Genomic DNA, 27911 nt, shown 5'->3' with positions numbered 1-27911 from the left:
GCAAAGCTCTAGAACCAGCTGTTCCTCTCCTCCTGGCCACTCACAGCACAGGGGCTTGGAGGGAAAAGTCCAGGGATTCCGGGGATGGAGAGGGCAGTGAAAGGTCTCGGAGGATCAGGGGGCCTGGGATCCAGGGCAGGGCATCGCCCCACTGTATGTCTCGGCTCCCCACCCTGTCAAATAAGCACACGACCGAGGCACTCTCTGACTGTAGCTCTAAGAGCCCAGAAGGAGCTGAGAAGCAGGAGATAAGGACCAAGTGCCAGTGGATGTTCTGGCATTAAACCAAGAAGGGGCCAAATGGGGGCTGCCCGTGGCCGAGTGGTTAAGTTCGCCTGCTCCACTTCAGCAGCCTGGGGTTTCGCCGGTTTGGATCCTGGGCAGGGACCTAGCACTGCTCATCAAGCCATGCTGAGGAGGCATCCCACATGCCACAACCAGAAGGATCTGCAACTAGAATATACAACTATGTACTGGGGGGCTTTGGGAGAAGAAGAAAAAAAAAGAAGATTGGCAACAGATGTTAGCTCAAGTGCCAATCTTTAAAAAGAAGAAAGAAAGGGCAAAATGGAGGCAAAATATTGTGCACTGTTGGTAGGAATGTAAAATGGTATAACCACTATGGAAAACAGTATGGAGGTTCCTCAAAAAATTAAACACAGAACTAACATATGATCCAGTAATTCCACTTCTGGATATATCTCCAAGAGAATTGAAAGCAGGGTCCTGAAGAGATATCCGTCCACCATGTTCACAGCGGCCCTGTTCACAACAGCCAAGAGGTGGAAGCAACCAGTGTCTGTGGATGGATGAACGGATAAACCAGACGTGGTCTATACATACAGTGGAATATTATTTAGCCTTAAAAAGGAAGAAAACTCTGTCACATGCTACAATGTAAATAAACCTTGAGGCCATTATGCTAAGTGAAACAAGCCAGCCACAAAAAGACAAATACTGTATGACTTCACTTATATGACGTGTCTAAAGCAGTCAGTCATAGAGACAGAAAGTAGAATGGTGGTTACCAGCGGCTGGTGGGAGGAGGAAATGGGGAGTTGTTTAATTGGGTATAGAGTTTCAGTTTTGCAAGATGGAACAGTTCTGGAGCTCTGTTGCACAACAATGTGAAAATACTTTTAACAGTACTGAACTAGACACTTAAAAATGGCTAAGATGATAGATTTTATGTTTTTTTACCACAATTAAAAATTTAAATTAAAAAAATGCAAAATAAAATGCAGGTCACCATTCTCCTATTCCATCACCAGCCTGGGCTCTTCTTAAAGGAAAATTTCAGCCCTGGCAGATTCTCACATGTTGGAGCTGTGGCAAGGCTGACTTGCTGGTGCCTCCAGAAGCTGACTACACAACCCTGCCCTTGCACTAAAATGAGACAAATCCAGTGACTTCTTGGCTCCAGCTATCCAAGCTGTAAATTTCTGGACACAATTCTCAGGGGTTTGGGAAGGAGCAGGACATACTAGCAATCTTAAGGCAGTTTTTGGATTACGAGTACCACATGGGTGCCATTTACCTCCATGGCCCTTCCCATGTCCCCAGGTCCCCCGTTTCCAGCCACTGGGCACATCCACAAAGGAGAACCTCTCCCCATCACACACATCACCTCCTTCCTTCTACTCCACTAGCTGTGAGGAGTAGTGTAGTCCAGCAGCCCACATCCAGGGCTAGGAGTCTAAACACCTCGGTTCCCACCCACTTCCATCCAGGACCCTTTGAGATAAGACCTTCTCTCCCTTCCCTCCCTTCATCCCCCAGCCAGGCCTCTGTGTTAGATGGGCACAGTTCTTCACAGAGAGGTGAGTATGAGGGTAAGCGTGGTCAATGTCCACAGTGAAGGAAAGGGAGGAGCTGAATGTGGGGCTGCACATCCTGGGAGGAGTGGAGGTTCCAAGGAGCTGGGCCAAGCAGCTGGCACAGACATGCAGCTGGAAGAAGGTCACAACCACTGAAATTTAAAGCAGGAACCCTAGAGGAAACCTAACCCAATGGCCTCAGCTTGCTGATGAGGACACTGAGGCCCAGAGAGGCTGAAGGACTTGCCCAAGGTCATACAGCAAGTCAATAGTGCAGCTGCGTCTATCTCTGCCCTCCAGAGTCCCAGGCCTTTTAGCATAACAAATGGTGGCTTCTTCTCTGTGGCTGTTAAAGTAAGTTTTCCTCAAAGCGGGTCTGAGATCACTGGATCTGGAAGATACTGGCTTATTCTCCACCAGAAATTCTGGTCTTGCTTCTAGTGTGAACTTTGAAACATTTTCCTGTACCTTCCAAAACAAACTTCTTAAAAGAGTTGTTAACTTTAATTTCTGGCAATAAATAGAAAAGATGATTTAAAAACTCTCACTATAGGGGCTGGCCGGGTGGTGCAGTGGTTAAGTTTGCATGCTCTGCTTCGACAGCCCAGGGTTCATGGCTTTGGATCTGGGTGTGGACCTACACACCACTCATCAGCCACACTATGGTGGCGTCCCATATAAAAAGTTGAGAAAGATTGGCATAGATGTCAGCTCAACAATCTTCCTCAAGCAAAAAGGGGAAGATTGGCAACAGATTGTAGCTCAGGGCCAATCTTCTTCACCAGAACAAACAAACAAAAACTCTCACTCTATAAAAGAAATTTAGAAATGAATTAAAAAAAAAAACCCATAACAAATACACTTTAAATGCACAGCTGAAATGCACAGCTTTCAGAAGAAATTACCCCCCGGAAGCCCAAATTGAGAGAACTCAGGTATAGTAACAAGCAAAGCAGCCACAGGAGGCAGGGGGTAAAGCTGATCATAGTCATGAAGCGACTGGGTTTTAATGGCCACTCAGAGATGAAACCTTAGACCTAAGAGACACAGGGAGGTTGGGACTGGGAACCATACCTCAATCCTCAGAGAAAAGGTAGAATACTGACAAAATATGTCAAGGAAGGTTGTCTGTCTTAGCCTAAGCCCAAGGTATAAAAAAATGTCTTTCCTAAGAATTTGTAACCAAGGGCCTGCCCCCAAGTGGATTTGAGATTTGAATTTCATATTACTCAGGAACTACCGGCCAATTCATAAAAATAAACAGTGGTCCCAAGCTGAAAAATCTCTGAAAAGATGATCTTAACCCAGACCACAGAGAATTCCCAAAGATAATGCCTTGCTAAAGAGGACCTCAAAATCCAAAATTATAACATATAAGAGGAAACAATCTACCAGGATCGATTCAATGGGCTTAGATACCCTAGAACTACAGATAATTGAACTATCAAATAAAAACTATTATACAGTTGTATTTAAAATAATTATTGACTTGAACAAGGAATTGGAAACATGAGAAAGAATTAGATACTATCAAAAAATACAAAGCAGACTGGAAAAAGAACCAAATAAAACATTTAGAAATAAACATTCTAGCCAATAAAGTTAAAAACCCAATGGTTGAGATTAATAGCAAATTAGACACAGCGAGAAAAAGAATTAACAACCTGGAACATAGATCTGAGGACATTACTCAGAAAAACATTAAAAAAGAATGACAATAACGAGCAAGGAGAACAGAATAAGGCAGTTCAACATACCTCCAATTAGCATTCCAGAAACAGGGAAGATAGAAAACGAAGTAGAACATCATTTGAAAAGATAATGGCAGGGAATTTCCCAGAATTAATGAAATACATGTATCCTCCAATTCAGGACCATACCAAATCCTAACGAGGATAAATTCAAATAAAATAAGCACACAGTGTAGGGACACTGCAGCATACCGAAACAAAGAGCAGCTCTTAAAAGCACCCAAAGTGAAAAAGGACAGGTTACCCACAAGGGAAGGAGTGTTACAGTGATCATGTCTATCTACAGTGGACTGCTCCTCAGTAACGCTGGAAGACCCAAGATAACATCTCCAAATTGTGGAGAGAAAAATACCCTTCAGCCTAGAATTTAAAACCCAACCAACATATTGTTTAAGAGTAAACAATAAATAAAGGCATTTTCAGACAAAGATGGAGAGAATTTAGTAGTAACAGACCTCACTGAAAAAAAAAACAGTAAAGGAGGTATCTAAAAAGAAAAAAAGGAACTTATATGAAAAGAAGGCATTACACACATGGAAAAGTGTGAGCAAAGTAACTGGTAAAAATAGGAGTTAATCTAAACAATATTAACTATATGACAACAATAACAACAATGATGACTAAGTTTGGCCACGCCATATACACACACACACACGCAGAAAAACCATGTTTCTGAATCATAAGTTCAGAAGATGCATTTGATAAAATTCAAGACCCATTCACAATACAAACTCTTAGCAAACTACTAGAAACAAAAGGAACTTCCTTAGTCTGACAAAAGGTATCTTTCAAAAATCTGTGAAATTGTGATTTATAATAAGGAATATATATTTGGTCTTCCTCTTGTTTCTGGCACAGAGCTCCTAAAATCCTTGTAATTTCCTAAGTGATGAGAGTAATAAAAGTGTCTTTTAAAAGTTATATGAATGAGATGACTTTTGGAAAGCATCTAAGGATGGGAGCTGGTGGACAGGAGAACCAACCATGTGATTCCAGGGCTGGAACTTTCAGTCCCACCCCCATCCGGGGAGGGGAGAGGGGCTGGAGTTTGAATTTGATCTCCAATGGCCAATGATTTAATCAAGTATGCCTATGTAACAAAGCCTCCATAAAAACCCAAAAGGAGGGGCCAGCCCTGTGGCCAAGTGGTTAAGTTCGCGCATTCCGCTTCAGCAGCCCAGGGTTTCACTGGTTCAGATCCCTGGGCGCAGACATGGCACTGCTCATCAGGCCATGTTGAGGCGGCATCCCACGTGCCACAACTAGAAGGACCCACAACTAAAATATACACCTATGCACTGGGGGGCTTTGGGGAGAAAAAGCAAAAAGAACAAAAAAAGAAGATTGGCAATAGTTGTTAGCCCAGGTGCCAACCTTCAAAACAAAAACCCAAAAGGAGAGTGTTCAGAGAGCTTCCGAGTTGGTGAACAAGTGGAGAGTTGGGGAAAGGGCATATATACTCCGTGCTCTTTCCCCATACCTTGCCCTATGCATTTCCTCCATCTGGCTGTTCCTGAGTTACATCCTTTTATAATAAACCAGTAATCCAGTAAGTAAAATGTTTCTCTGAGTTCTGCGAGCCGCTCTAGCAAATTAATCGAACGCAAGGAGGCGGTTGTTGGAACCTCCCGGTGATAGCCTGGGTTTGTGACTGGTGTCTGACGTGGGGGTAGAAGGCTGGGGGGGCAGCCTTGTGGGACTGAGCCCTTAATCTGCGGGATCTGACACTATCTCCGGGTAGACAGTGTCAGAATTAAGTTGAATTATAGGACACCCAGCTGGTATTGGAGTCTTGCTGGTTGGTGTGGGGGGAAAGCTCCACCTACACACTGGAATTGGTGACCAGAACTTTTACCTACACACCTACAGATTAAACACTAGAAGTATTACCTTTAAAGTCAGGAATAACATAAAAAATGCTCACTTTCAACATTCATACTCACACTGTAACAGAAGTCCTAGCCAACACAATAGGACAAGAAAAAGAGCCCTGAAGATTGGAAAGGAAGAAGTAAAACTGTCATTACTCTAAGGAATTATGATGGAAGATTGAAAAGATTCTACAAACAAATTATTAAAAATTTCTAAGAGAGTTCAGCAAGATCAATATATCAAAATCAGTTACATTCTTTTATGCGAGAAATAAGGTATGAGACAATGTAAGTCTTTAAAATATTCCATTTAGAAACCAAAACCGTAATTTATCTAGTGGTAAATATACCAAAAGATGGGATCTTTAGAGAGAATTTTAATTGTTTTGAAAGACATAAAATACCTAAATAAATGGGGAGGGAATTGTGTGTTCATGGATGGGAAAACAGTATCATAAAAATGTTGAATCTCTCCAAATAAACCATAATTCAATGAAATTATGATTAAAAATTCCACAAGATTTCTCACAAAACTTAACAAGTTGATTCTAAAATACATGGAAGAACCAAGACTATTCTCAAGTTGTCTAACTCACTGTCTTCACTGTTCCTTTCTTCCCCTCAGCTTTATATTTTGCCAAACCCATTCCTCAAATGCTTTCTCAGGGTTCTGACCTGACCTCTCCTTTTTAAACCCTATCCATACCCCCTGAAAGGTCCCTGCCCACGGCTCACACTTCCACTATATGTTTTGATTCCCACATCTGTGTATCTTTCCTGAGTTTACACCTACTTAGCAACCGCCTACCAACCACCTCTAACCAAAGCTCCTCAAACTCAACATGTCCAAAATCAAATTTTCGGCTTGCCACTGAATCCTGCTCCTCCTCCTCCTGTCTCTGTCAGGAAATGACACCACCACCCACCCAGATGCCAGAAACCCAGCAGTGTATTTTGACTTTTCCCTCTTATCTCCCATAAATAATTAATGACCACATCCCATCTTTCTATCTCCTAAATGTCTCCTTAAACCCACTTGTCTTTCTACCTCAGAGCCCTAATCTAAAGCGTCCGTCAGTGCTCACCTGGTTGACTGTGCCGACCCCATCCAGACTCCATCATCCTTTTGCTGCAGCCAGAGTGATTTTTCTACAACACAAATCTGATCACATGACTCCTTTACTTAAAATCTTTCAACGGCTTTCTCATGCTTTTAGACAAAACAACATAGTCCATAATGGGATTTTATAGGGCCCTTCAGCAGCTGATTCTTGCTCTCCTGCCATACCTTCCATGCATCTGTATACTCCCTTCTTTGCACTCACCCCCAATCTCCAAACTCAATTATCCAAGTGACATACCCAACATGCTAAGCTCTTGCTCCACACCTAGAAGTGCCTGCCTGTAACTTTCCTCCCCATCTCTCTTTCACCTGACTGACTCTTACTCATCCTTAATGTCCAGCCAACATGTTAGTTTCTCTAGGAGGACGACCCCAACCCCAAGTCTGGATTAGGTGCTCTCCTATACACTCCACCAGATCTCCACGCTGTGCATATCCTAGTCCCCATCTCCCAGGAACAACTGGTCTTCACCACACTTTAGACACCATGAGAGCAGGGATGGCTGTCTTTCTCTAAGTCCTCCCCACATTCCACAATGCTGGGGAACAAAAGAATGAATGAATGAAGGGATGTTTGGTAACTGTTCTTTGTGAAATAATGATTTCTATGTGAGAGGGATGAACTGTTCTGTGTTTAGTGTCAGGAAACAAAAGAAAATTCCGGAAAATGCCTGGACTTGGCACACCAGAGGGAGAGCTTAAGTTGTATGTAAATCCCTTTGGGGTTGATTTTGGAAGCTTGTAAAATGAAAGAATGATGTCTAGGAATCAACAGACTGGTGTTGGTTCCAGTTCTCTAAGCCTCTGCGTGCCCACGGTCAAATCCCCCCATTTCTCCAAGTCTCAGTTTGCTCATCTGTAAACTAAGACAAGGGGCTGCTCCTGTTGGCATCTAAGGTCCCTTCTGTCCCAGTGGTGTCTGCGGCTCACACTCTCTGCCCAGACCCCCCACTCCCTCGGGGAGCTCTCCCAGTGGCCTCCAGACACACCCTGCAGACTTTCACCTGTGGCTTTGCTCACTGAAGGCTGGGGAACTGATCTGCCGTGGAAAGATGTTGCATGTGATGGTCAGTAAGATGAGATGTTAACTAGTACGGGGCCTGACAGAGTCAATGCTCAGTAAGACCTATTTGTCATCATCATCATTACAAATAATGCCTCAAGTGGAAGGTCTAAAACCCTAAATGGATCTGCAGATACAAACACCTTAAGCTCTAATACCTAGTATTAATTAATGCTAATTAATTAATAGTATTAATGCCCAAAGCCATGTATGTCTTGGTTTTAAACCTAGATTTTCTTCTGAGACCTGACACTAAACACAGATGAATACTCCGAGCCAGGCGGAGGGGGCTGTGGAGGCCAGAAAGTTAGGAGAAAGGAAAGGAAGGAGACCCAACTTCCTGAGCCTACAGGACCCTTCTGAGAGCCAGAGGCGGTGGCCTCCGGGCCCTGCCTTCACCCAAGTGAAGTGAGCAGCTTCGGTCCCTGCAGAAGTCGGGCCCGAGGCAGCACAGCGGAACACCAGACCCAGGGAGACATGGAGACTCAGGCCAGATGCTGCCCCATGAGTGAGGTTTTCTGAGGACCTGCACTCCACGTCCCCAAGACTGCGTCTGTCCCAGGGAAAGCAGGGCAGCGGGTCACCCAAGGCCCTGGGCCATGGGATTCATTACCGAAATGGAGTTGCTCCCAGCCCCATGGGGCCCTGCCGCTCCCAGTCCACACAGCCTCTCCCACCCTCACAGCCCATGGCCCCAGGCCCGGCAGCTGCCTCCCCCCGAGGCAAATCTCCGGTGTGGCCTCTGGCCCACGGCTGTAGAATGGGAGTACACCAACAGCAGCCCACAGAAGGAGGCCCGCTCCCTCCTCCCACCCCAAGTGCTCCACAGTGACCCCCGTGGGCCTGCCAGGATGAGAGCTGGAGGGGAGACAGACAGCATTGTTAAGCTTAGGCCATGTGCCATGAACAGAGGAATAAAAATAATCCTTGACCTGGCTCCCAGGGCCTGGCCTGGAGGCCTCCTGCTCTGCCCCCAGCCCCCACAAAAGTCCACGAGATGGCCCACCCAATGCAAACTCCAGGCCCAAACAACTCTCAGCTCCACCCTAGGGACCACAGATGCCGGTTACTCAGGAATTTTCAGAAGAATCAGGAACTTACAGACTTTTATTAAGATCTTTCTAATAATGAGAACAATAAGCTCGGCAAAAACACTTTCAGGACAGGAATCACGATGCCCAGGTTATATGTGGAGAAGCCAAAGCTCAGGGAGGGCAGATAACTGCCCTGAGAAAGTGGCGAAGCCACCTCAGACCCTGAAGTCCTGTCCCCCCAGCTGCACCGCGAGCTCCTTGAGAACACGATTATTTCTCACACGTTGGCATCCCCCACCACTCCTGGCTCGGTGCTGGGAATGCAGGTAGATGTTATCCTTAAGGAGCTGATTCTTCTACTGATCCTCTCTTCTCGGTCAAGGACAAATCTATCCCTCATTTCCTTTCATCACAGTATCTCTAACTCGTTGGGGGTCAACACATAGTATAACCTCCTCCTCATGCTTCCTGACCCCGATCTGGAAGTGATGGAGACTGAAACTCAGAAAATTTATGAGACTTGCTTGGTATGATCCAGAAGGTTAGGGAGAGACCTTCGGGAGAGGGCCTGAGTCCCCCTCCCGACATGCAGATACATAGTTCTCTCTGCCCCTCTTCTCCCCACTCAGATTCCAAGAGCTCTGGGGTCTAGGCTGAGGGTTCCAGCCACATCAGGATCTTCATGACCTGTGGGCTCTGCCGTCCTGCCCACAGATGCCTCAGCTCTTACTTCGCTGCTTCTCTCCTGGGCACTTTGAAAGAACTATTTCCTTCATCCCAAAGACTCCTGTAACTGAGAAGCTGGGAGGAAAACTAAAACCTGGAGCTTCCTTCCTGGAGACCCATCCTAATCTTCCAGATACATGAGTCTCAGAGCTATAAGGGTGTAGGAGACAGGGGGAATGACTAAAGTAATCCAGGGTGGGAGTGGGTCCCCTTCTGCCTCAATCCCAGAACAGGAATCTTTCCTTATTCAGGCTGGTGGACTTATCTGCAAGGCTTGGTTATCAAGGGCAGTGGAGTCACGTCTCTGAATCCCAGGTACTTTGCCCAATCAAACAGAGCTGTGGTAAGAGAACATCTACACTGGATGGAATGCACATCCTCCCCATCCAATACACTTCAGAGCAGAGACAAAAATCGTCCCTCCCATCATTACCCTGGCTACTCCCACCCGACTAGACTCTGGAGATTGGGCCCAACTGTACAAGTGCCAAAAGGTGGTGCACATACTGAAGCAGAAAGACAAGGTCCAAACCTCTGGGCAAACTCCCTGATTTTTGGGGGGTGGCAAGGGTGGGGGGTCTCTGAGCCTTCACTGCCCTGACCTCATTTCTTAAATAAGAACAGGAGGGGAAACCAGGAATAGTGGACGCCAGCCTTCTTCCAGACTCATGCCCACTCTTCCCTCCTGTCCTCTTGGTCTCCTGAACTCCGAGTTTACTCACAGTGCTTTCCTGCTTAGGGTGGGCCCCAGACTTACTTAATTCCTGACACCAGTCCATCAACAAACATCTATTGAGGGGTGGGGGAAATAGGGAGAGGTCAGTAAAAGGGTACACACCTTCAGTTATGAGATGAATGAGGTCTGAGGAACTAACACAAAAGACGGTGGCCACAGAGGCTAACACCGTACTGTGTGACTGAAGTCAGCTAAGAGAACTTGAAATGTCCTCACCAAAAAAAAAGATTAAGAAGTGAGGTGACAGATGTGTTAATTAACCACATGGAGGGAACCCTTTCACAATGTCCACATATAAGAAATTACCAGAGGTACACTTAACGTAGCTTACAATTTTAAATTCAATTACACCAGAATAAAGCTGAAATTTTAAAAATAACACAAAACATATTTTTTTAAAAAAAAAATCTATTGAGTGCTTATCCTTGGACTAAACTCTGGAGAAACAGGTTCGGACCCTCAGAGGGCTTAGACTTTAGATGGGGGCAGGGACGCTGGTATAGACACACAAAATCATAAGTGCTACGAAGACAGCGTGGCTTCAGTGGAAGGACGTACAAGGCCCACGCTCAAGCCAAGGCTCACCTCTGCCCTGGAGAATTCCCGGGCCCTGCCCACAAAGGCCTCAGGTTAAACGGGGCCTAGTTAAAATGGGGACTAGAACTAAACCTCAGCCCTGTGCTTCTCTGTGACACAATGACCACAGCCAGGACCATCATTTGGATGCCTCTCGATGACGAGGAGAGGTGGTTTCTAGGAAGGAGAGGAGCAGGTGACCCACATATGTGGGTAAGCAGGTTCCCCAGCCAGAAATACCGCTCCCTGCTTATTTGCATGCCTAACGCCTCACCATCAGCACCATAGCCCTTTGAGTCTTTCATTCGTTCACTCAAAATTGTACACTGAGCACCTGCAACATGCCAGGCATTGGAAACAAAGTCACAAATGACATGGTCTTGCCCCCAATGTTCTCCAATCTAGTGGGGGACATGGGGCCAGAGTTCCCCCTGAAGATCCAAGTACAGTCGATCCTTAAGAATCACAGAATATTCAGATTTCACATTTGCAAATTCGCCTATTCTCTGAAATTCATAACACCAAAATCAACATTTGTGGTGCTTTCGTGGTCATCAGCAGAATGTACATGCCCTGAGCAGCCGAAAACATGAGCTGTCCATCGCACACGCTCCCAGCTGAGGTCGAACGAGGCTGCACTCTGCCTTCTCGTTACAGCTCTCACATGGTAAAAACAAGTGTCCTTTCCAGGGATGGTTTATTTTTGTTACTGATTTCGCCATTTCAAACGGTCCCCAAGTGTAGTGCTGAAGCGCAGCCTAGCATTCCTAACTGCAGGAAGCTGGGGTGCGCCCTACGGGATATATCTGTGTCAGATAAGCTTGTTCAGGCGTGAGTGATGCTGTTGTCGTCTGGGAGTTCAACGGTAATGAATCAACACTACATATTAAATAAAATACCTGTGAACAGAAACATACATGTGGCCAGCCCCGTGGCTGAGTGTCTGAGTTCATGTGCTCCGCATCAGCAGCCCAGGGTTTCACCAGTTTGGATCCTGGGCACAGACGTGGCGCCGCTTGTCAAGCCACGCTGAGGTGGCATCCCACGTGCCACAACCAGAAGGATCCACAAGTAAAAAATATACAACTATGTACTGGGGGATTTTGGGGAAAAGAAGGAAAAAATAAATAAACAAAATCTTAAAAAAAGAAACACATGAAACAGTGGTTAAGAAGTAATCAGTTGATGAAATCATGTGCCAGAGGCTCGGAGGGACCTAACCCTGTATCTTCTCTAGAAGCAGTGGCTCAGTATCTGCTAATTCAGTGTTCTTGGCAACGTCATAGAACATAATTACCACAAACACCAAGAATCAAGTGCACCCAGAGAGGGAAACACGTTAAACCACTATCAGTAAACATCTTGTGGGGGGGACTCTAACAGATGCTGAGCCCAAGGCCCTGGGAATACCACATCTGATGGAGACAGAAACGTCAAAGGCACCAAGACACCAAAACGTAGAATCAACCCAAATGTCCATCAACAGATAAACAGATAAACAAAATGTGGTATATCCATACAACGAACTATTACTGAGCCTTAAAAAAGGAATGAAATTCTGATTCTTTGTACAATGTGGATGAACCTGGAAAACATTATACTAAGTGAAATAAGCCAGACGCAAAAGGACAAATACCGTATGATTCTATTTATATGAAGTACCTAAAATAGGCAAATTCAGAAACAGAAAATAAAATATAGGTTATCAGGGGCTGGGGGAAGAGGAAATGGGGAGTTATTGATTAATTGGGACAGAATTTCTGTTTGGGATGACAAAAAGTTCTGAAGATGGATGGTGATGGTAGCACGACAACGTCAATGTACTTAATGCTGCCGAACTGTGCACTTAAAAATGGCTAAAAAATAAGGGGCTGGCCCCGTGGCCGAGTGGTTAAGTTCGCACGCTCCGCTGCAGGCGGCCCAGTGTTTCGTTGGTTCGAATCCTGGGCGCGGACATGGCACTGCTCATCAAACCACGCTGAGGCAGCATCCCACATGCTACAACTAGAAGGACCCACAGCGAAGAATATACAACTATGTACCGGGGGGCTTTGGGGAGAAAAAGGAAAAAAATAAAATCTTAAAAAAAAAATGGCTAAAATGGTAAATTTTACGTATACTTTACCACTTTTTTTTAAAGAGCCCCAGGAGATAGAAGGGGAAAAGATGTGGGCAGAGAAGGGGAGAACGAGGCACTTCAGGGGACCTGGGACCAAAATACAAGAGACAAAGGAAAATGGCCTACTCGTAGCTAGATATGAAGAGAGACAAGTCAGGAGAGTTTCCAGGTTACTGGCGGGTGAGTTCCTAGGGATGCCAAGAAGGAGAGGGAGCGGAGGAAAAAAAAACACAACCCAGCAGGGAAATGGATTGGATTAGGCTGGGCTGGGCCATGAACTCAGCTGGAAAAAACTGACCCCTGCGTGACTTTGGAAGGCTGGCCAGGGCTTGTCAAAGGCTAGAAAAAGGACATTCTCAAAAAATAGTAAAACCGCACAAAACCTAGGTGCCACAATGCCTGAACTCCCCAACAGAGCGCACTCCCTTGGCGGTAAGCAGTGCCTCCTCCTCTGCCAACACGCACAGAGCTCTGGAGGAAAGCACGCCTAAGTCTGGCCCCTGTGAGGAAGCTTCAGAGTTGGACGACCTGAATTAAGATGTGCCTCTTACAGCTATGCGGCTGATCAGCAATTTACTTAAGCTCCCCAAAGCTTCTGTCTCCTCATCTCTCAGAGAGAAGACTTGCCTTGCAGAGAGACTAAGGATTGATTAAGCGAAATAAAACAGGTGAAGAACCTGGAACGTGGGGCAATGCATCTGTACCACCCACCACCCCTCACCACCCTTTCAGTGTGAAGACATTTATCACATCTTACTTGCTGATAGGATGGGAATGGGAAGGGGGTGAAAGGAAACAAAGCAAAAAGAGGACCCCACAATCCTACCAGGTATGCGCATGTGTCGGAACCAACGTCACAGAGAGCTGCCCCACCAGGCTTGCCTGGCCAGGAGAGAGGTGTGCTAGGGGCAGAGATCCATGCTTTGCTGGAGGCAGAGGTCTGGGCTCAGATCCTGGCTGGGCCTCACACTGGCCTGGTATCCCTGGGCAAGCTACTGGACCTCTCTGAGCCTGTGTCCTCCCAAATTTACTCCAGAGGCAATAATGTTATCTCCTCACGGGACTGTTGTGAGGATTAAGTTTGATCATGGCCATAAGACACAACAGAGAGGCTGGCTTTCGAAGGGCTCCTCGAACGTTCGTGGTTATTGGAGGGATCATGGCAGGGGGCGAGAACCAGTGAGGAATGATTCCCTCTGGGCCACAGTGGAGAGGAGAGGAGTAGGAGGGATGAGGGGCAAAAAGAGGAAAGACAAGTCAAGAAGTGGAGAGGGAAGCAGGTCAGCGGGAGGAGGCTCAGTGGAGAGGGGCAGGGGGTGGCTCAGAGACGAAGAGAAAAGGAAGGAGATAAGATTCCTGAGTCGATACAGGCCCCAAGCTCCTGGCCCCATGAGGCAGTAGAGAGTCTCACTCACTCCCCAGATCCCGACGCCCAGGAGGCAGCAGGGTAAATGAGGACAGGGATCGAGCATCCCATCCCCTCAGCTCTCCAGGGGCTGGGACCCGAGATGCTGCCCCCAGCTACCCCTTCCAAGCAGCCAAGGACGTGGGTGTCTGTGGGCCCAGCCCTAACACATCCAGGAACTGGGTCACAGCACGTTGGCGTCCCTAGCCCTCCACTCCCCACCCCACCCCGTGGCCTGCCCTGGAGTCACTAAAGGGGCTGATGAAGCTGTGAGGAAACAGGCTTTAGGCCCCAGCACAGTGCCTGGCACAGAAGCCCCACCAAATAGGTAGACTCTGGGAGCAAGGCAAACCAGGCTCCGAGCTCGGCCTCATCACAGATTTGGGGTACCTTCTGAGCCAGTACTTCCCCACTCCAGACCTCAGTGCCCCACTTGCAAAAAGAAAAGTTCTTGTGGAATATCATGTAGCGATAAAAAGAAATAGGCTCTCAAGTCATGAAAGACAATGAGGAAACTTAAAGGCATATTGCTCACTGAAAACAATCTGAAAAGGCTACACACTGTATGACTGCAACCGTATGACATTCTAGAAAAGGCAACGCTATGGTCACAGGAAAAAGACCAGTGGAGGGATGGACAGGTGGAGCACAGGCGACTTTAGGGCAGTGAAAGGACTCTGTTTTGATATTGTAATGCTGGATACATGTCATTATACGCTGGACAGCACGAAGAGTGGACCCTCCGGTAAACTATGGACGTTAGTTCATAATAACATATCAATAATGGCTCATCAACGTAACTAGTACGCCACACTAGTGCAAGATGTCAACCATGGGAGCAAGCAGGGGAGAAAGGAGGGAACTCTCTATACTTTCTGCTCAATTTTTCTGTAAACCCAAAACTGCTCAAAAAAATACATAAATAAAGGCTATTAAAAAAAAAGGTGGAGAGAATAAGCCTTGCATTTTTTCTCCTCAGGGCCTTTCTTCAGGATCCTAAAATAAAGTAGAAGTCACGAAAGTCCTAAAGAGGCAACAGCCCTGACCGGACTAGCTGGCTCACTTGAACAGGCCTGTCCTACGAAATCTCAGGTCTCAAAACAGGTAATGGAGCCGGGGAGTCTTTGCCACTGAATCCCGTCAAATGGCGATCTCCCCGGGGAGTAGGAGAACCAGAGTTTACAGACACAAGGCCAGGGTGCTGCTCACCAATGCTTATTTCCCCAGCCTTGGGTGGGGTTTGCCCAATCAGCTGCTCTCCCAAAGGGAGACCTGACCAAGCCCCACCCTGCCAGGACCAGAGGGTGTGCCCACACCAGGTGCCCATGCAGCACAAACCACGCTAGCTGGGGTCTCTGCATCCTGAGCCCTGCCCAGGCAGGAGCTCTCAGCCCTGGGGAGCATCAGGGAGCCACGAGGAACCCACAGGGCCCTACAGACAGCCACCACTAGCAGCTCCAGGAAAGTAGAACTCGAGTTCCATCTTCAGCTCTGCCCCACCCCCAGCTCTAGGCCTTAATCATCTCTGGAAAAGGCCTGTCCCTGAGAAGAACAAAGACTCCAGCATCTGGACAGTGCCATAGCTCCCAGGACATGGAGTAGGAAAGGCTGGACTGAGCCTGGACAAGCGGCAGGAGGCAGCACCTACCCTATCCTTGGTCATTTCTCATAGAAAAGTTCTGCTCAGAGCCACCCTGCCTGGACAGAGAGAGAGATATGGATCAAGAAGCTCAAGAAATTCTAATGGCCCAAAGCCCTTAGACCCTAGGGCTAAGACCCTAGGGCACAGAAGACCCAGAAAACGCACCCCACTGATTCTTTCTCGCACCAGCCACATACCCACCCAGCAGCTTACCTCTGCAGGCCTGACAATCACCCCACCTTCCGTTCCAGAATGTGTGGTCATCCAGTTTGGAAACAAGGCCATGTGAGTGGTTGACACCCAGGCTGGGCACAAGCATTTGTTGTTCTGGATGGGGCTGGCCCAGCCTGACCCAGCCGGCCATGAGGAGCAGACCAGGCGCAGCCAGCCAGTCAGGGAAGGTGCCCAGCAAACCAAGAGACCACCTGTGCCTCCTATTCGCAAGCAGGCTCCATGGCAGGTGCTTACCCAGGAACAGACCTTCCTAGAGGCCCTGTTCCCTCCTTATCTTTGTCATAGGTCATTCTCCAGGCGTTCCCTCCCCCCACCTCACCCTGGTCCCACCTTTGCCGAAGGTTCAGAACACCAAACTCTGACCTTGCTCTCAGAGTCCTTCACACCCACCAACTTCTTTTGCAGATTTTCTCCTTAAAGGAGTTTTCTCCAAAAATTTGTAAATCACACATCTGACAAAGGACTTCTATCCATAATATTAAAGAGCTCTCAAAACAAAACAATCAAAAACAGGCAAAAGATTTAGACAGACATTTGACCAAAGAAGTTGTATGAATGGCAATTAAGCACAGGAAAAGACGTTCAACATCATTCGCCATTAAGGAAATGCAAATTAAAACCTCCATGAGATTCCACTACACACCTATTCGAACGGCAAAAACAAAACAAAAAGAAACCTGACAAAACCGAGCGCTGTTGAAGACACAGACCAATGAACTCTCACCCTTTGCTAGGAGGAATGCAAAATGGTACACTCCGGCAAATAGTTTGGCAGTTTCTTAAAACATTAAACATGCACATACCATACAAGCCAACAATTCCACTCCTAGGTATTTATCCAAGAGAAATGAAAGCCTGTGCTTACACAAAAACCTGTACACAAATGTTGGCAGCAGCTTTATCCATAATCAACGAAGGCTGGAAACAACCCACAAACCCTTTAACCAGTGAACGGATAGACAGTGTGGTACGCCCGTAGATTGGAATACTACTCAGCAATAAAGAGGAATAAATTATTGATATACACAACTTGGATAGATCTCAAGGCGTTATGCTGAGTGAAAGAAGCAGACTCAAAAGCTTCCTCTCTCTTCTTTCTTCCTCTCTCCCTCTGCCCTTCTTACACATAACACACACACACACACACACGTGCGCGTGTTTGAGCGCACACAGGTATCAAAACCCTACCCATCCTTCAAAGCCAGCTCCAGTGCCTCCTCCTCTGTGAAGCCTTCCCTGACCTCTCCCAGCTCCATCAGAATGAATCACCTTCACCAGGCACCCCCTTGGTACTTGTTTGTGCCTCTAATTAGCCCTTCTCTCATCTTGCAGGTCATCGGTGTTTGCTACCTAGTTTGTCTCTCCTGCTGGATCACAAGCTCCTTGAGGTCTTCCGCTCAACATTCCCCCACTGCACCGGGCCCCGTACCAGGCACACAGTGGGTGCTCTGTGACTACTGTGGACTGGCTGAGGGCAGGTGCACACAAAGGGGGCTGATGTTAGGAGAGGAGAGCTGGCAGGGCTGGAGCTGGCAGAGTTCTGAGGAGGGGATCAGAAGCCACTGATACAGCTTCACTTCTTCTCTTGCATAAGCAGCATGACTGTTGCTTAAGGCTCCAAGCACTGCAAGTGAGCTCCCCTCCCATTCCAACATGTGGTCATGCAATTTAAGATGGAAATTTCTGAGGATGCTTTGCTTCCTCCGCACCACCCAGCACAGTTCCAAGCCCTGGGCAGACACATGCTCAGAACACACCTGTTGAAGGATTGGAACCAGTCGTGTCATCAGGGTGCTGCCATTTCTCACTTCCAGAAGGCAGGCCCTCTTTGCAGCAAGAGCAGATTAGGTCTACCTGATCTGAAGTCAGTTTCATTATGCAGAACTACCAGGTACAGACACGACCTAGTTAACACCTAGGTCGTCTCTAGCACTGGGTTTTTCCAGGGGCATCACCAGCCTCCCCCTCTCACAAACTCTAGCTTGTCTAGGGTCTAAGGACCAGTTACAGGTCATTTATCTGATAAACGCTTACACAGTGTTTAGTATCTGCCAGGGAAAAACTAAGCACTTTACAAATATTAACTAATTTAATCTTCACAGCAACCATACCAAGTTGATTCTATTAATATTATTTTCCCCATTTTGCAGAGGGATTCAGATCAGATGGACTTGATCTGCTATGGCTGCAAAGACAGTCTATCTTGTGCAAGTGAGAACTGACAGCAGCGTGATGAGGGGACAGGTCCCCCTCCCTCACCAACCTCTGCCAACATGGTCACAGTATCAACAAGCTCAGTGCTTAACAACTCAGAGCGTAGTCACCCTCCAAAACCAGACATGGCTCCCAACGTGGCCGCAGCATCACAGAGACTAGCGGACTAAGGCTTTCCTCGACGCCACCAGGCTCAGGGTTTAATGGGGCAGCGGGAAGAGACAGATCAAATTCCATCCCCCCATTAATCTCCGTGTAATTTTTGTCCTCTTCTGTAAATAGAGGTTAAAAACAAAACAAAACAAAAACAAACAAGCAAACCCTCTCTCCCAGGGCAGCCGAGAGGATTAAAGGAGACAATGGAGGCAGAAACATCTAGAGCATGCCTGGCTCCTAGTAGGCACTTAGCAAATGCTCCTTTCCCGTCCCCATCCTTAGTCAACCAAAAGCATCAACCAAAACACCCACGTTTTTTTCCATGAGAATTGATAGTAAATTCCCATTCTATACTTACATAATTGATGTTATGAACTTAAATGCAGGATCGTACATTTAAATCTATTAGATTTCCTCTGGAGATAAGCATACATCTTTAACATTGCTCAGTGTCAAGTACATTTTAATGACTAAAAATTGAAAGCAAATTTTAAAAGTCCAGTAGAGCAGAGTTAAATATATTAAGGTGTATTCAGAAAATGTAATATTATTCAGATCCTTAGAATTACAGTTTTAAATCATTTTTTATGACAGGAGATATTACTCACTATATAGTATTCAGTAGGGAAAAAAACAAGATAGAGCATAATTGCAATTATGTTAAAATATATAGATTTGCACAAACACAAATCTGGAAGGACATACACCAAAACATCAACTGTGCTCATCCCTGAGTTGTGGTACTATATACCATTTTGTTTTCTCCTTTAATTTATAAAGGTTTTCTACAATGAGTATGTATTAATTTTAACAGAAAAATGTTTATTTCATATTTCTGCTTAATCTCAGCATTCTAGTTAGTTAAGATGACTCTGAACGCTGGTTCCGTCATCCACTATGCTTGCTGTCCTAAACACCCACAGAACTGACAGAGCGCAAAGCCAGGGAGGGCTCCGTGGCACATCACTAGAGGCTCCCCCCAGGGCGAGGTGAGCTCAGCACCAGTACCCAGGGCAGTCTTTCAACCAGCTACAAATCCATCTAACTGCTCTATCAGCCGGATCATATTTATTTCTCTTGAACCCAAGAAAATCTTTAGACTCCAAGTCCTTACTGAACATTCCTCAACACAAATTAGAGCATTTTCCCAAGACTTGGTAGTGACCATGATGGCTACTAGTTATCTCAACTTGGTTTCTGGAGTCCCCGCAGATTTTGTTCAGATATCCGACCTGGAATTTGGCAAGCGATCACTAAGAAGCTCACCAGCCTGCCATTGCCAGGATCCCTGCCTTGCCACACTGAAGAAACACCTCAGGGCAGCATCTGTGATTCTGCCACCTTCCCTCTCTCCTCCCAGACCCTAGAAGGATTCTGTGGTCACTCTTCAAGCTTCTCTCAGAGCCCCGAAACCTGATCTGTAAGAACTGGCAAGCTAACTCACGAAAAGCACCTCAGTGTGGTCTGACTCTCACTGCTCCCGGTGGCCTCCGAGTCTGCTCCACACTCACAAAGATGAAGGCAAGACAAGAGTGCTCTGCCCCCCAGAACATCCCACTACTTGCTTCAAGCAGGACTCAACCCCTGCCTGTCCTGGTCATCTTGCTCTCTGACTGTGGCTACAAAACTCACTTTACATTGTCCAGCTGACACTGGCCTGCTGCCTCCCCACCCAGAGCTCCGCCCACCACCATAGTGCCTCCCTGGTCAACTACTACTCAAGGCTCAACGCCCACACGGAGGTCAGCCAGGAAGAAACAAAACTGGCCTTTTATCTTGGCCAGGACGGTTCGCGCAGACATCGCAGGGGCTTGAAGGGAAGGGGAAGACATGGTTCTGGCAGGGGTGAGCTGGGCATGAGCCCAGGCTGGCAGACACCACACCTTTGCTAGTAAGACACAAAGCAGACTGCTCAGCCAAATAATGGGCTCTAAGCAGCTCAGGTTTCACTCTGAGTCAACAGCCCCCTTCAGAGGAGGCCCACCCTATGTGTCATCAGCCCCTCCCCAGTGCCCTTTGCACTGCCCCCAACACCCTGCCTTTCCTTTAGGCCGGATATGCAATCCCATCCCCCAGGAGGGTCACCCTGCCTTAGTGCAGCTCCCATTTCCTGCCCCGGGTGACTCCTCTGAAGTCTATTGTTCCCATGAAGTTTGGGTCAAAGGAAGCTGAGTCCCCACCCATGAGGGCCCGCCTACCCTCAGCACCGCCAGGGAGCCGGCCCACACTGCAGGGAGCTGGGCCCATCCTCAGGCCTTTCCAGGAGCCTGCCGGTATTAGGTATTAAAGGCAGGAGGACGTGGGCAGGGATCTCGGGGACTGGAGTTCTAGCGGAAATGCTCCCAAACATTCAATCGCTACCAGCTGAAGCCTGGAGGACCACATCACACAGGAGGTGATCAGAATCCCCCTAATATCTAAATGGAAAAACCAAAGCAAGGGAAGAATTGTCATCTCAGAAGAGGTCAAGGCAAGGCTGTATAATTAGAATATAGGAGCCGGAGACTGCGCTGCCCGGCGACAAAGCCCTGCCCCCACCTCCACCTGGGCCCCTGAGCTGGTTAAACCCCCGGGGGCAGTGGAGGGGGGAGGCCTGGAGAGCAGCTGTTCAGCTCCAATTTCAGAGCTTTAAAGGGAGCTGCCGTCCCAACCCCTGCCAGCAAAGGGTCATGGGGGGCAAAGGAAGAGAGGTGAGGTAAAGGGACCCTCACAGCCCTAAATTTCCCACTGCCCCAGGCCTGACCCCAGCTACAGGAGAGCAACTAGGGAGGAGAGGAGCTTCAGGTTAGGCACCAGGTACTGCTCGGTGACAATCACCAGCACAAGACTACAGAATGGAAGCAAAGGAGGGGACATTTGTGTCCCAGGAATCTAGAAAGATAGGGAGACCCTTCTCTCCCTGGCTGAGTAACACTATGACCAGCGAGGAGAAAGGAGGGTGCACTTAAAGACCTCTTGAGGGCCCCTTCCAGAGATGGCATTCTCAGATTCTACCGTCTGTGCTTTGCGCTGGGAGGGAAGGGAGTATTTCTGCCTCCTAACAACCTTATCTGAGCCACGAGACGGGAGACACTGCCCAAGCTGAACTTTTCCAGCCACCAGGCCTGTTAGATGAAGGTGGGTAGGGGGTCTGGGCATTGGGAACCACAGAGCAGGAGACAGGGTGCAAAGTGAAAACAGAGTGGACTGTCATCCCAGCTCTGTGACTCACTGGTTCTGCAACCTTAAGCAAGTGACTGCCCCTCCAAGGGCCTCAGTTTCCCCTTCTTTAAAATGAAGGAGTTAGATGCTGACATTAGCATGTCTGATAATGTTCAGCAAGTTCACTCTGGGGTCAAAGAAAAACCGGAATTAGAACATATGAGTTGGAGACCATGTGCTCCTGGGTGACAAAGCCCTGCCCGCACCTCCACCTGGGCCACTAGCCACCCTGGTTCCTAAGGATCAAGAACATGGTGCAAGGCCTGGCCCACAGTAAATGCTCAATTCATGTTTGCTACATAAACATGAACGAACAGACCAGGGTTTATCAAAGGGTGTGCAGAGAAGTCTCTAGAGAAAAAGAAGCTCCGTGCTGAAAGCAGCTTAGGAAACACTGGCTACTGGGTCTCCAGGATGGGCTGTGCACTGTGCAAACATCGAATTTTCACCAGAAACTTTTTATATGGATATTAATTAACCCCTCTTCCATATTACTCGTCAGGAAACTGAACCTGAGAGCCTTAAAAGCAGCGAGAAACTGTCAGGATTTGTACCCACATATGTCTGACCCCAAACCTGTACCTCTTCTACTCTATCAATGCTGTCTTTAGACCAAATTCCCTCAAAGCCCCAGCTGCACACCAGACCTAAGCAAGTGAGGGGGTGAGGTGGCTCCCACCAGAACATCTGCATCCTCAGGGTGCATGGAGGAGCAGGGGCAAGTCTCCAGCCCTCTGAGAGTGACTTGTTCCTCCCTTCCAAGAAGTCCTAAACATTACGCCTATGTCATCATGTTGTCGGAAGGAAGAAAGAACTCTGAAGCCCAGTCTACCTGTGTCCTCCCACCGCCACCCCCATATACCATGTCACTTCTGACAGTCTCACAGACAGCGTGGCTCCCTCCCTACCCAGTCCACTCTTATATAATGTTCCAAATGTAGAACCCCAAATAGAAAGAAAACAGAAAGCAAAGCAGAAAAAAAGATGGGGAAACTGAGACACCCAGAAGGGTCTCCCCACAGGTCAACTAGCAAGTCAGAGGCAGCCCCTCTCTCCCAGGCTGGCACTACAGCATCCACGCAATGAGCGCCTCATGCCCCTTCCCACCGGAAAGTGTCAAGCGCTCTAGCAAGTTGTAAAGGATTCTTCCATTTGATTGGCTGGCAGTATGAAGGACAGCTGGACCAGTAGAAATGAGTTCAGGCTGGTATAGAACGATTCCTCTTTGTCCTCGAGGCCAACTTTAAAAGCACTGTCTACACAAGTCTCAAGATTCAAAATGGTCTTGTCTTTCTAGGGGGTCCACCCCCACAAAGATTCCCAACTCTCACTATCAACAACCTGTCTCACTACCAAAGGGCAAAGCTCTCAACTTTATTTAGCTTCTACCAGCTGGTTCTCTACACCGCTCCAGGCAAGGCCAGAACCCACTCTCCCCCAGGAAGACAGCTGCCGGAAGAGGCAGGTGTAGGCAGCTTCCTTCCAGCTCTGCCCAGTCCAAGGCTAATGGAGCCTTAGGGCCACACTCTCCAACCCGCGGTCACAATGCCTTTGCACACACACAACCAGAGGCAGGGTCTCTTGCCCACGGTATGCAGAAAGGAAAAGCAGTCACGTCCAGAAGCGACATCCTCCCAGAGAAACACACACTTAGAGACCATGGCACAGGCACTCAGAGGCTTTCAGACAGCTCTCTTCTCCCGTGGAAACACACTCACGTTCAACACAAACACACGCCTACTGGGAGCCGAGGTGAGTCATTTGCGGACAGATGTCACCCTCACATACACCCAGAGCTAAGGAGACGGGACCGTCAGACGGCCACGTGAACTCTTCAGATAACACTTGGTCTGACCGGATACCCTTTACACACATGTGCACCGTGGCTGTGTTCCCGGGAAAGGTGCACTTTGGGGTTTGGGAGTTCTGCTCGCTATATCCCCTCGTCCCCATCATGAAACACAACTCGCTTCTCAACCCCTGGGGAGCAGGAACCTTACGGTAGGGGTCCCCTCCACTTTCACAAAGCCTTAGCACTTAAAACAGCCCACACACCTACCTCCAGGGCTGTCTCTTCCAAGGCAGAAAAGAGCCCAGCAGAAAAGGCACGAGCGCTGGATCTCTCCGAGCGATCGCCGGGGTTCTCGGTTCCGCTCTGTCCTTTCAGCTCCCCAGGCTCCCTTTCCCCCCAAGCCCCTCGGATCCCGCCCCCCGCCCTGCGGTCCGCAGCGCCTCCACGTGCCCCGCTCTCTCCCCGGTTCGGCCCCGGTGAGAGCTCCTCGCGCTGCACCCCAGATGCCTGCCCCCGGCGAGGCCCGCCGCGCTCCCGCGCCCCCCGCGCCGCCGCCTTACCGGTCCCAGGGTGCGGGGAGGCGCGGTGGGTGCGCTGCGCCGGTTCCGCGGAGTCCGCCCCGCGCGCCAACTCTTCAGCCGCGGCTCCGCTCAGGGCCGGAGGCCGGCGACGGCACTGCAGGGACGACAGGGGGTCAGCGAGCAGCGCCCCGGGCTCCGGGCCGAGCAGCTGGGCGGGGAGGCAGGCGGGGCCGCGGGACGGAGCCGAGCCCGTGCCGGGCCGACCCCGGAGAACGCAGTTCGCCGCCGCAGGGTGCGCGGAGCGCGGACGGCGCGGAGGGAGGAGTTTTCCCAGAATGGGACTGACGGGAAGCCACGGGAGAGCCCTATTCCTGGAGGCGTGAGTCAACGGGAGAGGAAGGGAGCCCGGGACCGCACCGGGCGCGGGAGAGGGCGGAAGGGAGGGGAGCGGCGAGGGGAAGCGAGGGAGGAGGCCGCAGCGCGCGGAGCGGTGCCGGCGGGACAGCGAGGGCGGGCGGGCGCCACTCACCTGCGGGGACGCGCGCGGGCGGCGGAGCGGGGCGCTGCGGTGCTCCCGCCCCCGGCCTGGAGTTTGAAAGGAGGGCGCCTGGAATGCGCGGAATGACGGCTGGTATGAGATGCGCGCAGCTGAGGGAGGGCGCGGGAGGGAGTGGCGGCCGGGCCACCGGCCCCTCGGGGAGGAGACGGGGCCGCGGGCGGCTGGGCGGGGCGGGGCGGGGCCGGGGCGGCCGGGGGCGCCGACCCCTCAACTCTGACCGCGGGGCTGGCGGGGCCTCGCCGCTCCTCGCGCGCGGACTTTCCCTTTGATCCTCGCCCCGACTCTTCTGCCCTCCCCACCCCGCTTCCTTCCTCTCTCCCGGGAGCAGAAAACCTTCCTCTTAGCCGGGGCGGGGGCGTCCCGTGGGCCGACCCTGCGGCCCCCGCTGCCAGCCGCCGTCCGTCCTCGCAGGTCCGAGGAAGACCGGGGAGGGGCGGCGCCGGCGCGCGGGAAGGCCGCTCCTGCCCCGGCTCCCGCCGCGGGCTTCGGTCCCGGGAACCAGGAAGCGGGAACTCCGCGCTCGTTCCCGCTCCGCCGCCCGTGCCCCGCGCGCGCCCTCCCGCAGTGGTCCTTTCAGTCGCTCCCTCTGTCCCTTGCGGATCTGCGGAGCTGTGACTGCACGAGTAAAGCAGATGGGGAAAGGAAAGGATGCCCGATGTGAAGTCCGTGTGGCGCGGCGTGAGACACCTTTTGGGCTCAGTAACTCAGTGAATATTTATCCAACATGTATTATGTGTCTACAGATGCTGTGAAAACAAAAACGACCTCAGCACCTGCCCTCAAAGAGCCTGCCGTCGCTGGGAAGACTCGATGTATAGAAGAGCATTGCCACACAGTGCGAGTCTGGGTTTTCAACAGACATGCCAGGTGAGTTCAGTCTCTTGTTGGGGGAGAGGGAAACGCAATGGGCTGGTTTGGAAGTCTCCAGAACACGTTTGCTTAAGGCAGGGTGTTAACCACACTCCTCTGTCAAGCACCTTGGGAGGTTGAAGCCAAAGGACTTCTGGCTTTTTCCAAAAACCAAATCCAACCTCTGGAGCATTCCCGCTTACCTTTGTGTCGCAGTGCTTGTCCAGATCTTATCTCCCTTACCAAACAGAAACTTCCTTGAAGACAGAGTAAATGTCTGATTTATCTTATCTGTCACCCAGCACCAGCTGGGTGCCCAGGATAGATAAGTACGTAATAGATGTTAAATAAATGAAAAAGATTGCTCCCACAGAGAATATTGAAAAGAAAGTGCTGTAAATGCCAAAGTTATTTCCCAGAGAGGTGTTGCAAAGGTGTTGAGCAATGAGTGCATTGCTGGACGAAGTATCCAGTCTCAGAAGGTAAGACTTTGAAGGCAGCAGCTCTCATTTGGATATATAATTTCTGGTATGCTTGTTAAATAGTGACTCGCATCAAGGCTTGGTCACACCTCATACACGTGAAAAGTCTACACTATAGGACAGTCTGTAGGCACCGAATGAAGTGCAAACTGTCAGCACCAGCTATTGAAGGTAACAATCATTTGTTGAGTGTCTGTTGACTTTGACCACCTTGCTAAGTGCCAGAATAGGTCCTTGCCCTCAAGAAGTTCACAGCCTATGTGGGAAGACACACAATGACACAAAGTTCAGTGGGAATCCAAGGGAAGGAACAATGGAATCCAAGTTACAGAGGTGACATTTGATCTAGCTCTTGAAGGATAAATGAGAGTTTGCCAAATGGAGACTGGAAGACCCATGAAGATAAGGGAGCCTGTACACAAGGGTGTTTAGGAAAAGTCTTGAAAACTGATGTGGCTAGGGAAGAGGAGATGAGGAGAACAGATTACAGTAAGTGGGTGCCAGGGTATGAAGATCATCATATCCTGTCCTGAAGAGTTTGGGCATCGGAAAGGCCCTTTTGATGCAGGTGTGAAATAACCAGTATCGCCATCAGCAAGACCCCTCTGGCAATAGCACTGGGACTAGATTGGAGAGTCAGGATGCCCTAGACTCAGGCAGTGGTCCTGAGGTGGAGGATAAAGGAAAGGATGTAGGCAGTAGGCCAGAGGCAAAATGAAGAAGAATTGGTGACTAGGTTGGCTGTGAGAGTGAGAAGAAACAAAAATCAGTAAACTTTGACAACCCAACAATTGGTGGTACTGTTAACTGAGATAAGAATTCAAACGAAAAGAGGAATGGGTTGAGTTGGAAGGTGAGTCCAGACAGGTTCAGAGGATTGAGAGAAAGGCAGGACAGAGTCCAGAGTCTAGAGGCAGCCTTGGGGTGTCACATTCAGCACAGACGCTGACAGGAAATTTGGAGATCACACTGGCTTATTCCCTCCAGGTCTTAACTACCCAGAAGATAAATGATCCAGGCTGGAATGGTGTGCCATCAGGACTTCAGCCTCCTGGTCCACACCCTTACAGGCTTCTGGAGAGCTCTGTGCCTTCAGGAATCCCACGTTCCCAAGTTGTTGAGGTCCTTCTGGGTAAAGGAAAATTCTTAGACATAGAGATTCTGAAGGGTTAAAGACTGACAGTGATCTCACACACATGCCCTGCCCTTTCCAGGGGTGTTTACATTTCTTAAGGGCGAGGACTCTCATTGATTGGCCCTCAGGAATGTATCTGTTGGTGGAAGTATTTCGTCTGTCTAGATCGAGCTGTAAGAGATGCATATGGCTCCACTCAAATTACACCATAGGATCCACAACTCATCTGACTTCCCAGTGGTCCAGACCACTCTGCCTCGTCCTGCTAATGGACCCTCACCCAAGCTTGATGATGACTGGTACAGAGAGGAGGGCAGGGGTGGTCAGAGCCGGTTTTAATCTGGGGAGGGTATTTGTGTTGTCTGTACTCCAAAATCACACTAAAAAATCATATTAATTATTTTTATTATATGTTGTTTGGTATTATTTTGACTCCTTTAATAAATTTTGTTTTTCCAACCCACATGGTCATAGTTAAACAAATTATCTGTATAATACTGTATTAAACAAATTCAACCACATCTTGTGCTAGAATCCTTTACAGCTATTAATAACAAGATGTTTCTTAATAAACCAGACAAATGTTAATGATATAATAAGTGGAAAAGCAGATTCTAGAAACAGTATATATAGTATGATCCTGTTTTTGAAAAATATTTTGGAATGATTATCTCTGACAGGTGGAAGATTAAGGGGATTTCTTTATTTTTCATTTTTATTCTTATTTTTCTGTAAGAAACTTGTGTTTCTTTTATAATCAGAGGAGAAGCATGTGACTAGAACCTTTCACTAATTTCTCCACATTTTTTTTAAAAAAACATGCACAACTGGATTTAATGGCCCAATAAGAAGTTGACAAGGGCAGAGTCAAGGAAAGATTGTTTCCTAGCCTTTAGGGAAAAGGC

At 48.6% G+C, this 27911-nt stretch overlaps 1 protein-coding gene and 1 long non-coding RNA gene across 6 annotated transcripts in view; one reads left to right on the top strand and one right to left on the bottom strand.

Moving 5' to 3' along the window:
• Window positions 1-24807, bottom strand: part of TEAD4 (TEA domain transcription factor 4) — a 66529-nt gene extending 41722 nt beyond the window's left edge. Inside the window, exons 1-2 of one of the 4 annotated variants that reach the window (XM_070270867.1) lie at window positions 24511-24807; window positions 24021-24135 (exon numbers count right to left, since the gene is read on the bottom strand). The gene's annotated coding sequence lies outside the window, so the exon portion shown is untranslated. Of the gene's footprint in view, window positions 1-19920; window positions 20098-23386; window positions 23468-23727; window positions 23820-24020; window positions 24136-24510 lie in introns of those variants that run through there. The other 3 variants (XM_070270870.1, XM_070270869.1, XM_070270868.1) reach the window with 3 other exon arrangements.
• Window positions 24204-26994, top strand: LOC111773894 (uncharacterized). Of its 2 annotated transcripts, none has more exons than XR_002808594.2 (3): window positions 24204-24360; window positions 25284-25407; window positions 26859-26994. It is a non-coding gene; the product is annotated as an uncharacterized lncRNA (long non-coding RNA). The 2 variants fall into 2 exon arrangements; XR_002808595.2 differs by lacking the exon at window positions 24204-24360 and adding an exon at window positions 24459-24612.
• The last annotated feature ends 917 nt before the right edge of the window (window positions 26995-27911 follow it).

This window comes from Equus caballus, chromosome 6, assembly GCF_041296265.1.
Source record: "Equus caballus isolate H_3958 breed thoroughbred chromosome 6, TB-T2T, whole genome shotgun sequence".
NCBI classification, from domain to species: Eukaryota; Metazoa; Chordata; class Mammalia; order Perissodactyla; family Equidae; genus Equus; species Equus caballus.
The sequence above is the reverse complement of the archived record's forward strand: the minus strand, read 5'-3'. Positions and strand labels throughout refer to the sequence as shown.